At 39.0% G+C, this 15931-nt stretch overlaps 1 protein-coding gene and 1 non-coding gene across 14 annotated transcripts in view; both read right to left on the reverse strand.

The window, feature by feature from the left end:
* Positions 1-15931, reverse strand: part of CNTN4 (contactin 4) — a 971999-nt gene that overhangs the window by 396366 nt on the left and 559702 nt on the right. The gene's annotated exons all lie outside the window — the stretch shown is intronic.
* Positions 14374-14447, reverse strand: TRNAT-AGU (transfer RNA threonine (anticodon AGU)). Its single transcript has one exon. It is a non-coding gene; the product is annotated as a tRNA-Thr (tRNA).

The following is a 15931-nucleotide window of genomic DNA, read 5'->3' on the forward strand; positions in this document are numbered from 1 at the left end:
TCTGTTCCTAAATATTCACAAATATTGTACTATATGACCTAATCCACTCATAGCAATTAAGTTACCTAAACGGCTATCCTAAGTTGGAAAGCATTAAATAAAGTTTGGTTGCTGGGATGCAAAAATCCAAGACACAACTCATCCAAAATAGATGAAAACTTTCCTCTGAAATATCAATAACATATCAATAGTCAAGTCTGCGACTTTATTTAGGTAAAAGAAGCATCAATCCCAAATGGCAAACCTCCTTACTAAAGCCCTTGAAGCAACTTACTACTGATTCATAACTATACCTTTTTACAACACACACTACATAAAATTCTGCTTCACAGAAACTAATTGTTACAATATTTCTGGTCATTATGATCAGGTAATTATGACCACCAGTGCTGATTCTTTATGACCCCTTGAAAAGCTAATACATTGGTCATAGTCCTTGGCCATAGTGAAGGAATTCTAATTTCCAACAAGAGAATGTAGCAAAGCTTGACAATTAAAAATCAAAATATATTTTCACACTTACACATACCTCATGAGCCCTCTTTTTTATCATAATTCATCCCTCAAAATAACAACAGTGTCTGCACAATGCCCCTGCTGTACTCATTTCTTAACCTCCAATACCTTAACGTCTGTTGATTCACTTCCTACATTTCACCTCCCAGGCAACACCTGGTCATAGTTTCAGACTCAACACGAACGACATTCCTGTAAATATACTTTCTTAAAACCAAGATTGGATTAAATTACCCTCCTGAGTACTCCCACAGTACACCTTGCTTATTGCTAAAATGACCTGCAATATCACATTGAAATAATCTGACAAAACGATTGTCCCCCTGCTGCTGCAAATATAGTTTCAGACAGCAGGGCTTATGCCCCATTCATCTTCCCTACAACATCCTCTCACCTCCCATAACATTCCCCATCAGATGCCTTTCACGAACCTGGTTCAAAATAAACTGAAGAGAAGGGTTTGTGGAACTGACAACAAATCTACAAGAAACATTTATTCATTTAAAAAAATCAGACACGTGTATTCTCAAAGTTTAGCTGTGATACTGCTGAGATATGCAATCTTGGGAAAAGTCATGTGCATGTCTGGGATTTTTGGTTCTTCATATGGGAATTCCAAGAATAGGATCAGGGATCTCTCCACAGAGTAATTATAGTTGCAGACGCATGTTATTAGCTCCAGATGACCCACTACTTAAGATTTAAGGATCAGTTAGCATTAAAAGACTCTCAGACAAGAGTCAGAAAAACTGCATAAATGTGACATGACTAGGATATATCCATTTGATGACCATGAGAACAAAGATAATAATCTACTGGCATGACCCTAATCAAAGATAATAATCTCTATCACAGTTAAGCAGGCTGTGCCTAATGTCACTAAAATATTCAAAAGAGAAAACCAAGGCAAGGGCATTCATAAATTCAGGTTGTCAGAAAGTCTATATTGGATGAGTCTGTGAAATTCACTGATGTCTTCTTCTGGTTCTAGAGAGTTTTAAAGAAAATCTTACAAAATCAACCTTTTGATATCTTATTTAAAACTCAACTCAGACTTAGAAGGGACACGAATGAGTTTTCTGAGATATTGGTCTGTATCTTGATTGTGGTTTGTTTTACACAGGTATGTGCCCTTGTCAAATCCCAAGAAATGTCTATTTAAGATCTGCATGCTTCATTGTGTATATATTTTGGCTAAGTAGTTAGGAAGAAGTGTACAGATATATGTAGTTTACTTTGAAATGCATTGGAAAAAGGAACTAATGAATGAAAAGGAGATGAATAGACAGAAGGATGAAGAGGGTAAAATGTTAAAGACATAATTCCGTTGGTGGGGGTACTGGTATTCACTGTGATATAATTTCAATTTAATGTATGTTTGAGAATTTTCATAAGAAGATGATGGAAAGATTTTCAATAAAAAATTAAAATCAGAAATGGACATTTATAGAAGTACCAAGTTTGTCTTTTCAGACTACCATATTTTTAAAAAGTATTCTAACCTATGGTCAAGAAATGCAAATGAAATGCTTTTTTACTGATTTTTACACATTTTAACTCAGAATTTTTCTATAAGGATATTTCCCTTTCTTGACAGTCATCACATCATTAAATAAAATGGTGTTTGTATGTGTCAGTGTGTCTATGACAAAAATAACTATGAGAGTATTAAGGAAAAAATCTTCTCAGGATATATGTGGCAGGATGTTTTAGTCAAAGAAATAAACAGCAACAGACCTCAGAGAGATAAGCTTAACCTCAAATTTTCTGTCATATTAAGAAAGAGGCAAAAGGAAAAACAGAAGGTATCCAAGTGCTCAAAACGCTAATGGAACTAACGTTCTCTCCCTCCTGCCACAATCCTAGGCTCTGCTATTCACATTTTTTTTTAAAAAAAGAGCTACATCAAGAAGAAAGCAGATTGGCAGGAAAAGGGAAATTACTGGGACTGTTTCCGGGAGAAGAGAGGGAAAGGACTGAGCATTGCTGGTTTTCATCACTTTTCCAAAAGGGGAACATCAAATTCCTTAGAAGCAAAGCTGCTTCTTGCCAACTTCTTCTGCTATTTGCAGAAATATTTAATCAAGCGATTGCATCTTCAAATATTTGTGAATAAGCAGATAAAATTGCTAGTTGCCTAGCGAAAAACTTAATACTTCTCTTGGGTCCAAGTGTGCCACTTAACTTTAAGCATCTGAGATGTAATTTATGCCACACACTACATGAAAATGAACTGGATCACATTCTGCTGTTCAACAATAACACGGGTGCAGAATGCTGGCACTCATCACCCCTGGATACTCTGCCAAGCAGGAAGAACAAACACCATCCTCTACGTAGGTATCCACGTATATATTTTGTTGACATACAATGGTGTGTCAGGAAGGTCACAAATATGATGGCAAACAGCTTGAGCGTTAGCTTACTCAGAAACACAAAAGAAAGAAAGAAAAAAAGCTCTAATAATTGTTTAACTTACACATTTCCGCAGTACCAAGAAAGTACATCTAACCCTCTTCTGTTAGTGAGACAATTTGGTAGTCAAAATACATATGTTTTACCATATGCATATGTGCTACTATTGCTGATAGCTATGCTAATTAATATATTTCCTGGAGGCAGTGGCTTCAGGTAAACAGCATGATGAAATATGATCTTGGAAGAACTAGACACTGCAATTAATAGCTCCTATTACTTTCCAGTGACTTCCTCATTCTCAGTACCTCAGATGAGAGAATGCCTACCTTGATTTCACCCAGCCTGGAAATGAGATCAAGTGATCCTCAAGCCAGCTCTTGACATAAAAGTCCTTGGACTATCATTTCACATTGGGAGAAAAATGGAATCATCCTATTTTTCTTCTTCTCTTCTTCTCTCTCCTCCTCCACCACAACCACCCCTACCTCCACCATTATCACTACCACAAACATCATAGATTATAAATACAATTATGTTTCTGCCTCTTTGTTTCTAGACCATTGTAAAAAGGGTTGGGTGGTTTTTCAACAAACTTTGAGGACATGGTATGGGTGATATGATTTAATGTTAAGGTCAGTGAGGCACAGAAGGAACCAACTGTGAGAAGTTATTGAGGAATGTCTCAAAGAAATGGTCATACATTCTCCCAAAGAGCCAAAATTGAGATGAAACTGTAAGTCAGGATAATTGCCAATAAAAAGAGACAAGTCATGCGTATGAATAGCATAAAGAAATAAACAAAGATTTTGAATGCAAGACCCACATCAAAGATAGCAAGAGTAAAGGTGATTATTTGTGATGGGACTAAATTCTCATGTAGTCTCCCCTATATGATATTCTCCAGGGCAGAGGTTGACAAACATTTTCTGTAAAGGACCAGACTGTAAATATTTAAGTTTTGAGGACAAGAGTCTTTGTTACCACTTTGCAGCTAGAGTGTGACAACATTCACATGCAATATGTGAAGGAATGAGTGTAGCTGTGTTCTGATAAAATTTTATTTAGGGGCACTGAAATTTGAATTTTACACAATGCTCATGTATAATGAGATATTAGTATTATTTTTTTTTCAACCATTTACAAAATTGTGAAACTACCCTTAGCCTGTGGCCTATACAAACATAGGCAACTATCAGGATTTGCCCCATTGGCCATAATCTGCTGACCCTTTCCCTAGGATGAGGAACTCAGGAATAGATCACTTAATGACGGTTAACATATTTTCTTAGGTAAATGAAGAAAATATTGTTAAGGATGGTTAAAAACATAAGCACCTCTCATGGACTGAAAACTGACTATTCAACTAAATTGTGATGTTGGCAGTATTACCCCACTTGTAGACTAGAAAATAAAGCTTGGAAAGTTGAAAACCTACCCAAGACCTCCCAACGGGTATTCCACTATGCTAATTGGCTTCTCTGAGAAATAATGAATTGAACATGTTTGGCACTTTCCCCAGCCTACTTTGTCTCTTGGTGAGCACAGCCACTGGAGGAGGACACATGAAACCAGAAGTAGAGCAATTCTGTTTCTCATTACCTGTCCCAGAGAATGTAATTTAAGTGAAATGGAGTTATAGCAAAATATTCACAAGCTATAGGACACACACTACCTGCTGACAGAATAGAAACATTATTTTGGAAAATCTATGGCTCTAATAGCTCACCAAAGAAACTGGAGATTGTAAAGAAGAAAAGGGAAATTATTAGCTAGTCTGAACACCACAGGCTGTTATGACTACATTTCTAAGTTTCATTGTTTAGTTTTTCCATGAGCAACAGAAACAGAAAATAGTAAGAAGACATATAATCCCAGTTCAATGGCAAAACACATACACCCACCCACACACACACACATACCCCTCCTGGGGAATGCATGATGCTTCATAAAGAATACACATGATACAGTGAACTGATAAGAACTTTCCTGTATGTGCTGGAAGAGGTGAAGGAGGTATGGATTGCTCAGTGTTTCTACAGAAACCAAAGAATTTTCATAACAGAGTATACAAGAGAGGAGAAGGAAATTGGGGCCAGGGCATTGCATTAAAAACACAGATTTCTTACATCAGCCTCTCAACCACTAATCCCAGAGTGGATTTCAGAGAGTTCACTCCATCCTGACCTGCTGAATCACTACCGTCCCACAAATTTAATCCTCTCTAGTGGTGCCCATCCCCCTGCCTCATGTTTTCCTCCCAGAAATGGCTCCAAATATCTCTAACCTGATCCCATTAAATAAGGCATAGAGCACAGTTTCTCAATCTCAGCAATCCTGACATTTAGGGCTGGATAATTCTTTGTTGCATGGGTACTGCTCTGTGCCTTGGACGACGCTGAGCAGCAGATATAGACAACTGTCTCCTGAAGAAGGAGGAGGGGACACCTCTTCTCCTACTCCCCATCTCTCTCCATCTTCCCTAAATGGAGTAGGAAAGAGCTTGTACAAAGCAATCTCTAGCAAGATGCAGACAAACGGGCTGGGGCAAGAGTCATAAACAAGAAGAAAGATGAAATCCATTTGGACTGGGGAGGGGATGCAGTTCTATGGGAGTGGGGCATCTGTGGCAAATCAACCCTGCCTCTACCATCAGATTATCTGAGCTGTGCCTATGAAGCTGCTGTCCATGGTACTGATGTTATAACTCTGGCTGAGATTCTTTATTCTAGAGGCCAAATAGTTGAGAGCTGCCACATTTCAAGGAACCACTTGGGTTTTGAGGAAGAGAGTGCCAGTGGCAATTTTAGCAGACCAGTATTTAAATATCCTTCCCCATTTCCTCTGTACAACTTCAGGGGCTGGACTGGCTTCAGTAAGAATGGAAATGTAATTTTCTCATGAAACTGGCAAAGACTGGATGGAGCTTCATAGCTAGAAATAAGCTGTTTTAAAACAAATAAAGAAATGAAGTCTTGCACCTTACTGTTACATGCTTTTGTCTGCAAGTTCCAGAAATCTATGTTGTGTTAAACTTTCAGTTTCACTTGTGGATGATTTAGTATAGAGTCCTCTATGATAAAGGGGTTCAGATGAGCCACCCCAAAAGGAGCCATTTTGGCATGTGAACTATTTTGAATTTAAGGTAATCAAGAACCAGCAGACCCAAGGAAAACTTCTACCTCTCTCTTGACTAATAAAAGGGCTTTAGATAAGGGGCCTGGCCCAGAAAGAGAGCTAAAACCAGAGATAACTTTTTATGTGAATGACCTATCTGTACGGTAGTATAAACATCTAATTACCAAACATCTGCTCCACTTACTGTCTTGAGAATTAACCTACTCCTCTTTGAATCCCCAAATTCCTATCCCTATCCTCAACTCAGAGTGGCATGTAATCTCAAATGCCCACCTTGCCCTCCTGTCCATTATTCTTATAGAAGTTGTACATATACAATTACATCTGTTTACCTGTCCCTCTGCTAAATTGACTATTGGATTAGTTAGAAAAAACCATAGAGAAAAGTGCTTCTTCTCCTACAGGTGCTATAATGAAACTCAGTAAGTGTTGTATCTCCTCATCTAGTCTCTGCTTCTTGGTTTAATGGTTCCTTGACTGTCAACTTTTTCAATGTTCTCAGTGCTTAACTCTGACTAGTGGCTGGGCCATAGTCATGTTGAGCTCATAGAAAGTGAAAGTCTAGTGTCAGTCACTCAGTCAAGTCTGACTCTTTGCGACCCCATGGACTCTAGTCCACCAGACTCCTCTGTCTATGTAATTCTCCAGGCAAGAATACTGGAGTGGGTAGCCATTCCCTTCGCCAGGCGATCTTCCCCACCCAGAGTCAGCTCACTGGCCTGCACTCAAGTAATGGCTCCATATGCGGTGAGAGTTACAAAGACCTACAGAGGGAATAAGGCTGTATAAACACTTCACTGGGTAAATGTGTATTGCAGCTGGTAACTGGATGGGACTATTCATGCCTCTAACCTTGTTGAAGGGTTAACCTTGCTAGATGGCTCCTCATTATCAAGCTGCCTACACTCATCTGCTGTTTAATAAATGCAGGTTCAAGTTAGGCATATTGCTCAAAACAGAAATCACACACCACTCAGAGCAAATAACCCTGTCCTCCCACCAACAGCAGAGAGCTATGTGCATATGATGTATTTCTCTTTGTGTGTGTACACACATTTGCAATTATTTTAATTCCATGTATTTAGGATGGTAAAATATAGCGTGGGTAATCAGTAATTGGCTGGTGTTGAGACCGGCATGACTCATACCTTTCACACCAAATGATTCCTTTGAATCTTGGGTGGAAGGTGGCGCCTGTGGGCCTTTTAATTTGGCTGCATTGCAAACTGTGTTGGGAAAAAACCCAATGTGATCCAAAGGAAAATACTAAGAAAATAGCTATTTTTCTCTCAATAGGTAGAAATAAGCAGATTATGTTTTTAAAGGCACTGTTCAAAGCACAACTGCAATAAGCAAATTTATAATCCCTTCAAATTCAGTATACCATATATTCATATTTTAATAAGATACCAAATTAGTTACAGTTTTTAACTTCACTCTTGGTGTCCCTTAATTCCCACCCAGATATAAATACAGACTTTTCTGCTCAACTAAGAACAAATATGTCAGGATATGTTAATAATTAAAGATTCCAAGTTCTAGGAACCATGTGACCATGTTTCCCATCCTTCTCATGATGTGAATTTACTGTCAGCTCTAAGCTAGCCTCTGCCCCTGCCTCTCTGGATCTTATATTCTTCATCTGCACAATGAATGGCTACCTAAACAACTGCTAAGACTTCCTCTTACTGTAACATTTAATAGTTGCATCTCTCTAATGATGCAAACAACCCTACCAAAGAACCACACTTTGAGCTCCCATTCAATTGTAAAAAAATTGTTCATTCAGGGAATGAGAGAATGAAATCAAAAGAAGAGATAAGTGTTTACAATTGTCTATCAGAAATTACAAATTCAAATGTCTACAGGAGGCAGGCTTGCATATAAATGGGTGAAGCTGACCTGCAGCAAGTAGTGAGAACCTTGAGGAACCAAGGAACACAGGCTCTACCTCTACCTGTCTACAGAAGGCAACTTGTCAGCTCCAGTCTACAGCTGTTATGCAGGAATGCAAGCTGTCATATTATTGAGAGAAGTCAAAAATCCTGACTTTTCTGTTAGATCATCTGATATTTAAATGACTGAAACTTTCTGCGGATGATCTCTGGTAGGCTAAAGAAAAATCAAGGTTCCTCATTTTAAAAAAGCCCATCTTCTTCCCAGATAAGGTCACACCGACCTTGGCTTCAATTAGCCTAGAGGCTTAAACTCTAGGCTAAGGACTACCAAACATAAAATCTCTACTTTGGCTCTCATTCTTAAACCTCAGGTCATATATTTAATAACCTCCAAGTCATCTCCACTTGGGTGCCATGAAATCTTAGTAGCACCAATTTACAAACAGTTGGTCTTCTCCCACAGCATGTAAGGTACAACTAACCTGGGTCAACAAGTAGATTTGGATTGATGTATGGGTTAAACCCTGCCAGAAAGTGGTCTCATTCTCAGGCTACCGACGTTAAGAATATTGCTACTTCCCCAACAGCATTCATCTGCTGTTTTAACAAATGTTTAGGACCCTGTTCATTGATAGGAATCACAGAACTCTCAGAACAAGAATCTTCGTCCATGTACCAATGGCTGGGAAGTTAAGTTTACTGTTTTTGTTCAGTCACTAAGTCGTGTCCAACTCTCTGCAACCCCACAGACTGCAGCATACCAAGTTCCCTTGCCTTTCACTATCTCCAGGAGTTTGCTAACACTCATGTCCATTGAGTAGCTGATGTCATCCAGCCATCTCATCCTCTGTCAACCCCTTCTCCTCCTGCCTTCAATCTTTCCCAGCATCAGGGTCTTTTCCAATGAATCAGTTCTTCACATTAGGTGGCCAGAGTATTGGAGCTTCAGCTTCAGCGTCAGTCCTTCCAGTGAATATTCAGGACTGATTTCCTTTAGGATTGACTGGTTTGATTTCCTTGCTGTCCAAGGGACTCTCAAGAGTCTTCTCCAGTGCCACAATTTGAAAGCATGAATTCTCTGGTGCTAAGCCTTCTTTATGGTCCAACTCTCATATCCATATACAACTATTGGGGAAATCATAGCTTGGACTATACGGACCTTTGTCGGCAAAGTGGTATCTTTGCTTGTAAATATGCTGTCTAGGTTGTCATAGCTTTCTTTCCAAGGAGCAAGCATCTTTTCATTTCACGGCTGCAGTTACTGTCCACAGTGATCTTGGAGCCCAAGAAAATAAAGTCTGTCGGTTTCCACTTTTCCCCCATCTATTTGCCATGGTGATGGGACTGGATGTCATGATCTCAGTTTTTTTAATGCTACGTTTTAATCCAGCTTTTTACCTTCATCAGGAGGTCTTTAATCTTTCACTTTCTGCCATTAGGGTGGTATCATAGGCATATCTGAGGTTATTGGTATTTCAGCAATCTTGATTCCAACTTTTGCTTTCTCCAGCCGAGCATTTCGCATAATGTACTCTGGATAGAAGCAATGGCACCCCAATCCAGTACTCTTGCCTGGAAAATCCCATGGATGGAGGAACCCTAGTAGGCTGCAGTCCATGGGGTCGCAAAGAGTCGGACACGACTGAGTGACTTCACTTTCACTTTTCACTTTCATGCATTGGAGAAGGAAACGGCAACCCACTCCAGTGTTCTTGCCTGGAGAATCCCAGGGACGGGGGAGCCTGGTGGGCTGACATCTATGGGGTTGCACGGAGTCGGACATGACTGAAGTGACTTAGCAGCATTCTGGATAGAAGTTAGATAAGCAGGGAGATAATATACAGCCTTGACAGACTCCTTTCCCAATTTTGAACCAGTCCGCTGTTCTATGCCCAGTACTAACTGCTGCTTCTTGACCTGCATACAGGTTTCTCAGGAGGCAGCTAAGATAGACTGGTATTTCCATCTCTCTAAGGATTTTCCACAATTTGTTATGATCTACACAGTCAAATGCTTTAATGTAGTCAATGAAGCAGAAGTAGATGTTTTTCTGGAATTCTCCTGCTTTCTCTATAATCCAATCTGTGTTGGCAATTTGATATCCAGTTCCTCTGCCTTTTCTAAATCCAGCTTGTACATCTGTAAGCTCTTGGTTCATATACTGCTGATGCCTAGCTTGAAGGATTCTGAGCATTAACTTGCTAGCATATGAAATGAGTGCAGTTGGGTGGTAGTTTAAACAGTTTGGCATTATTCTTTTTTGGGAATGGAATGAAAACTGATCTTTTCCAGTCCTGTGGCCACTGCTGAGTTTTCCAAATTTGCTGACATATTGAGTGCAGTACTTTCACAGCATCATCTTTAAGGTTTTTAAATAGCTCAGCTGGAATTCCACCATCTCCACTAGCTTCACAGGTGGCAGTGCTTCTTAAGGCCCACTTGACTTCACTGTATAGGATGTAATTCTCTTTGTATGTACTCCCACTTGAAATTATTTTAATTCCATGCACTTTGGGATTAAAATACAGTTTGGGTAGTCAGGGACTGGCTGGTGCATTTTCTCCAAACAAAAATCAGGTTACTCTGTGGTTTGGGTTTTCTCGTGTCCAAAATCACAGGGTATAATATTGTCAACTGAGGTTGGAAATGGGAATAGAAATACAACTGTGAAGTATCAGCTGATGTAAAGCAAAACTACCACCATCTACTCTTTCTTCTAAAATACAATTTAAATAACAAGTGGTTCAAACAGATGGAAAACAAGGCTTTAATCTAGCAAAGAAAACACAGATAAACCTCCTACTTTAACAAAATAAACAAGCCCACAGAAAGTAGTTAGGTTTTCTTCTTTAAATCACAATGTTGTTCTATGAAGCTTACTTCTTGGATTCTAAACCTTAAAACTACTTCTACTTCTAAAATTGTCAAATCAGTGACATTTTTGGAAGGACCCTTCTACTTTTATATCTTGTCTTAGTATAAGACCAAATGCTACTAAGTTTAATGAAGTAATATAACCTCCAAATGTGAAATAAAGCTACATGAAAACATGCTATAGGGGAAGAATTGAATTATTCCTCTAGTTTCTTCAGAGGTTTATATGCATTCTTGCTTAAAAATTATTTTTAACATTTTTGGTATAAGTTAAAGGGGATGGGACGGGGATTAGGACACCGAAAGTATTTGCGCTCTCACTACTTCTCAAAGTGTGATGCTGAAGGTACCTCTCTTTGAACACCTTTCTTCAGTCTCACTAAGTTACTGTGCATTTTTATCCCCATTACTTGACCTAACAAAGATGATTCATAGTGTAGACATTTTCAGGTTAAAGACCAGATGGTAGATAATGTACATACAAGGGAGAAATGGCAGATTATCATCACCAACGTTTCTGTAAATTAAAATAACCAAAGCTAACTGCTACATAAAGAAAAGGGCTAATCGCTAAATAAATGTAGTTTCCATTTCACAGGGACTTACAGCTGGGGAGAGAATACATTTAGGAGTGTTATTGGGCAGACCATGGCCTTGTTCAGAAATCAGCAAGACAATTTGTACTTGCCAGAACTTGCTGATTTCTGAACAAGGCCATGGTCTGCCCAATAACACTCCTAAATGTATTCTCTCCCCAGCTCCTCCCAGTTCATCTTGTCTGAACATTTCTGATCCTTGTTTTATGATTTTAATCTGTACAACAATATGTTCACACAGATATTAATAGTAAGAGTGTCAGAAGGATATGACTTTTTGTTAAATTATTTTGTGACCACTAAAAAGAAAAAAAAAAGTTGAAATTTTGCAAGTAATTTAAAAAACAGGTTGGGGAAATAGTACTTAAAATTGAAAATTAGGTGATTACCATTGTTTGGATACACCTAGATTTAATTGTATCTGACATGTTCAGGGTCCATGCTTTGTCCCATGGTCTATATTGTGATGTCTGAACTCTGCATTATATTTTAAATACATGGGTCAGACATCAGACTCTAGATCACGCTGAGAAGGAAATAGGAAAAAATGGCACCCGGGATCCACATCTACCACCAACATATTTTAAAGCCAGTTACATAACTTTTGAGAATTTCTCTGTTTTGCCTTTGGCTACAGAATCCATCATTTTCATATTCCCTAACTGTCCAGGATTCTCAGCTGCAATGCTTTGGTTCTGCTGATCTATTCTGCTCCCTGCCTTCTCTCTCCTTTGTTCTCAAAGGGATTCATTCATCTTCCTCTCCCCTAGAAGCCTTGCTGAATGATTGACTTCCAAATCCCTAAATCACACAGAGTGCTAATGGATGTTAATGGCTTTCTCAAGTATTTAAATTTTAAATGGAAACTCCTATAGGTAAGCTAGAAACCAAAAGGATAAATATTTAATAGTGTGAATTGCAAAAAAAGTAAAGACATTTTAGCACCAGCATTCTCCACTAGTCCTCATCAAATTAAAGCCCACCTTTAAGATAGATCTTATAAATTATATATAAATGTGAGTTGTCCTCAGAGTTTGGCTGGAACAATGGTTGCAGTTTTAAGACAGGCTCAGAGACCCGTGCCCAGAGGTTCTATTTAGGTTTAAGGGAGATCCCAAGAATCTCCATTTAAACAAACAATACAAGAGATTTTACCCAGGTGGTCCTGAGAGTGTACTATGAAATACCTGAAAGGCAACTGGGACATTCGTAGTCAAGGATTGAGAAAGCACCACCTAGAAAGGCCACTTAGTTGCAGCTCTCAGTTACCTTTGCTCAAATAGCTAAAGGGTTCAGAAGAATCATTATTTTACTGGGTTCTTCTAAGGAATAAACAAGCTAGCATTATACCATTATTGACCATCATCATCAATGTCATTATTAACATCAATAATAATGGAAAAACACTTGAAGTGTATTCATATGTGCTGGGCTCTGGGCTCTGTTTACATGTATTAAGTCATTTAATCCTCAACATATGTTTAGAGGGACTAACTGAACTCTGTTCAAGCATGTGCAGATAACAATACTCTATGATGAAAAGTTAATACCAGGAAAATCACATCATCAACAAAACTTTTAATAGAAGTTGCTGCCTAGGACTATGTGTGTGTGTGTGTATGCACGCACAGGCATGAGAGAGATATGTGCATTTATTCAGGGTTTATCAATCTTGTCTTTACTGTTTTTTCAAGTTAGCAGCCTTATCTTTACTATTACTCCACTCAATCTCTTGTCATTTTCTCTTTTTGTTTGAAAATAACTGTACCAAAGTCTACAAAGCATCATCTTCCTTTTCCATTTCTTGTTGTAAAGAGCTTGTGACATTCTCAGAGATGGACATGCTATCACAATAATGGTGGACTGTTTTGACTTACAGGGAATCTAAGGAGAAAAAAATATCCCCACACAGGAAAGTGACAAGACAGACCTCAATTACTCCAAAAGATGGGGTCAGTGATTGGTACAGTCTGTCCAATCTCTCCTTTGGTTTCACTGAAAGCCAAACACACACCTGGACACTGGCAGCAGAAAGAAAACCATCTTACAAATGATAAGAGCAAAATGCACTGTTGCTAAAGCCCTAGAATGAAATTATGAAGGCTGGGTACTTTTGTTGAATGACATAGAGTTAAACAATGGAAAAAGGCAGGTCCTTGAAAATATGGAATAATATGGCAGCAGGGTGCAATTTTCGGTAATGAGAGATTTGACATCCCTCCCATAACTTTCAATGTAGATCTTCTATTACCCACCTCCAGGTATTCAGAGTTACTCTTCATGTTCTGTATACACTCCATGCATTTTCACCTCAGTGTTTTTATTTACTTCCATACAATTGCTTTGCCTGCTTCCAGCCTAGTGCATGACCAGATTCTAAGTGCTCATTACAACGGGGGTTTGAAAGCATCAGCTTCTCCGGAGGCTCAGATGGTAAAGAATTGGCCTGCAAAGTGGGAGACTCAGGTTTGATCCTTGGGAGGGGAATGGCTACCCACCCCAGTATTCTTGCCTGGACAATTCCATGGACAGAGGAGCCTGGTGGGTTACAGTCCATGGGGTTATACAGAGTGGGACACAACAGAGCAGCTAACACTAAGCTAAATACACATAAACTGGTTTTGACAGAATTTTTCGATTTGTTAAATTGAATTACAATATACTTGTGAGTTTTGAAGGTGAAAGTGAAAGTGAAGTTGCTCAGTCATGTCTGACTCTTTATGACCCCGTGGACTGTAGCCTACCAGGCTCCTCCATCCATGGGATTCTCGAGGCAAGAATACTGGAGTCAGTTGCCATTTCCTTCTCCAGGGGATCTTCCCAACCCAGCGATCGAACCCAGGGATCGAACCCAGGGATCGAACCCAGGTCTCTCACATTGGAGGCGGACGCTTTAACCTCTGAGCTACCAGGGAAGCCCAAAATAGGACTCTGACAGGCCCAGCTGGGATTCAAACCCAGGATCTCCTGTTTACTAGACAGGCGCTTTAACCAGCTAAGCCACAAAGCCCATCTTAATCTTTGAAGAGCTAATCTTTGAAGGTGAGAAACAATCAAATTCCTCAGATGATGAAAAAAATCTCTGACATCCTCGCCAAAAAAGTTAAGAGACTGCAACCAGGAGCCTAGATCATGGGTCACCTTTTCTGTAAAGATGTCCTTGATTTCTTTAGCCCACAGGTCAAGGCTAATGGTTAAGATTTTCTTGAGTCCAAAATCAGCACTTTTTTGGCCTGAATCCTCTAAGAGACCATAAATGTTTCATGTATAAGGGATGTGGTTTATATATTCTGGAATCTCAGCATCTGTGGACAGTAGGGATTCATGTTCCTTAACTTGTACTTTTTATTTATGCAACACTTCTCAAATAGCTTTATACCTAGTGGAGGATTTACAAGTATGTGTGAATGGATGAAAATTCCTATCAAAAGAACAAACACAATAATATTAAGTAAACATCTAAGAAATACACCATTTGCCTAATATTTTCACTTTGTTATGATACTTTCAAAAGGGAATTTATTTGTTCTTTTAAGAATCCAGAATTTTTTTTCTTGCTCTTTTCCAAAATATAAGGCATTTTTCAATAACGATATTATACATATTCACTCATAATTTAAAAAATAATTAAAGATGGAAAAAAGTGGCAACAGGAATGGAAATAGTAAATTCATTTAAATGAGTTTATATAATCACCAGTCACAGATTTTGAGTGATTCATGGGAAGAAAAAAACCTATATACATAATGCACACATATGCATACACAGAGAATACATACACAGGTAGGTACACACACATAGGTGTGTATGTATGTATAATTAATGTTCATCATAAGTGGGAGAAGGTACAACTTACACAGTAAGATATTTAGGATGGGGTCCTTTGGAGAAACACATTTTGAGGAAGGAAGGCTGAGGAGGAATATCTACTTTTTTTTGGACTCCTGGCTGGAGGAAGTCTGGGGTCTCTTTCTCCTCAACCTCCACAACTTTTCAGTCAGCGCGCACACATTTATCCAGCGCTCTCTGAGTCTACGGCCACGGCAGGTAACCGCAGAGCCCACACGTCCTTGCACAGGTGGTGGGACCACACGTACCTCAAAGAGCATGGCTGGGGTAAAGCAAAAGCACTTACAAATTCTATGTAACTACTCAGTAGGCTAATCTCTGATCTGAACTTCTAGGTCATAACTTCTATATAACACTTTGGTAAATTCATAGTGTCCTGATCCATGATACGTATGGCTAGAACTATTACCTGGCATTGCTATTAATTTACTCCTTTATGTCTTGCTTCCTTTATGGCTCAGTAGGTAAAGAATCTGTCTGCAATGCAGGAGACACAGAAATGCAGTTTAATCTCTGGGTCGAGAAGATCCCCTGGAGGAGGAAATGGCTACCCACTCCAGTATTCTTGCTTGGGAAATCCCAGGGACAGAGGAGTTTGGCAGGCTACTGTCCAAAAGGTTGCAAAGAGTCAGAAATGACTAAGCA

This window comes from Odocoileus virginianus, chromosome 26 (assembly GCF_023699985.2).
Source record: "Odocoileus virginianus isolate 20LAN1187 ecotype Illinois chromosome 26, Ovbor_1.2, whole genome shotgun sequence".
Lineage (NCBI taxonomy): Eukaryota > Metazoa > Chordata > Mammalia > Artiodactyla > Cervidae > Odocoileus > Odocoileus virginianus.